The following is a 1,062-nucleotide window of genomic DNA, read 5'->3' on the forward strand; positions in this document are numbered from 1 at the left end:
CACTGACAGACACACGTCAGTACACACAGATACAAACACATCGCTACACTGACAGACATCACTACATAAAGATACAAACACATCGCTACACTCACAGACACACGTCAGTACACACAGGTACAAACACATCGCTACACTGACAGACACACGTCAGTACACACAGGTACAAACACATCGCTACACTGACAGACACACGTCAGTACACACAGATACAAACACATCGCTACACTGACAGACACACGTCAGTACACACAGGTACAAACACATCGCTACACTCACAGACACACGTCAGTACACACAGATACAAACACATCGCTACACTGACAGACAGACATCACTACATACAGATACAAACACATCGCTACACTGACAGACAGACATCACTACATAAAGATACAAACACATCGCTACACTCACAGACACACGTCAGTACACACAGGTACAAACACAACGCTACCCTCACAGACACACGTCAGTACACACAGGTACAAACACATCGCTACCCTCACAGACACACGTCAGTACACACAGGTACAAACACATCGCTACCCTCACAGACACACGTCAGTACACACAGATACAAACACATCGCTACACTGACAGACAGACATCACTACATACAGATACAAACACATCGCTACACTCACTGACACACATCAGGAGATGCTCTATGAAACGTATGGTTACACACACTGATACACAAACACGTGCCCTGTCTCTGTGGGGAAATGAAAATGTGTGTGACTGATACACGTATTGCATAATGTACAGTACAAAACTGTACACAATGTACACACTACACACTGAACACATTGCCGCCTGTACAATCACCGCATGAAAGATAATCTCCAATAAAACGCGCTCTCGGTCATGGTGACCTTAAAATGAAACGCGGTTCCTTTTACCTGTAATTACAGAAGTGAACTAAATATCATTTCGTGCAACTGATGCGTTTCCTTCGTGCAGAAAAGGTGGATTTATGTATCTTGGAATCGGTCAGGGTAGCTGTTGTTTTGCTGTTTTTCAGAGGTGAAAATCTTTGAAGAACTACGGTAATTTGAG

Source organism: Lepisosteus platostomus, chromosome 25 (genome assembly GCF_059453375.1).
Source record: "Lepisosteus platostomus isolate fLepPlt1 chromosome 25, fLepPlt1.hap1, whole genome shotgun sequence".
Classification (NCBI taxonomy): domain Eukaryota; kingdom Metazoa; phylum Chordata; class Actinopteri; order Semionotiformes; family Lepisosteidae; genus Lepisosteus; species Lepisosteus platostomus.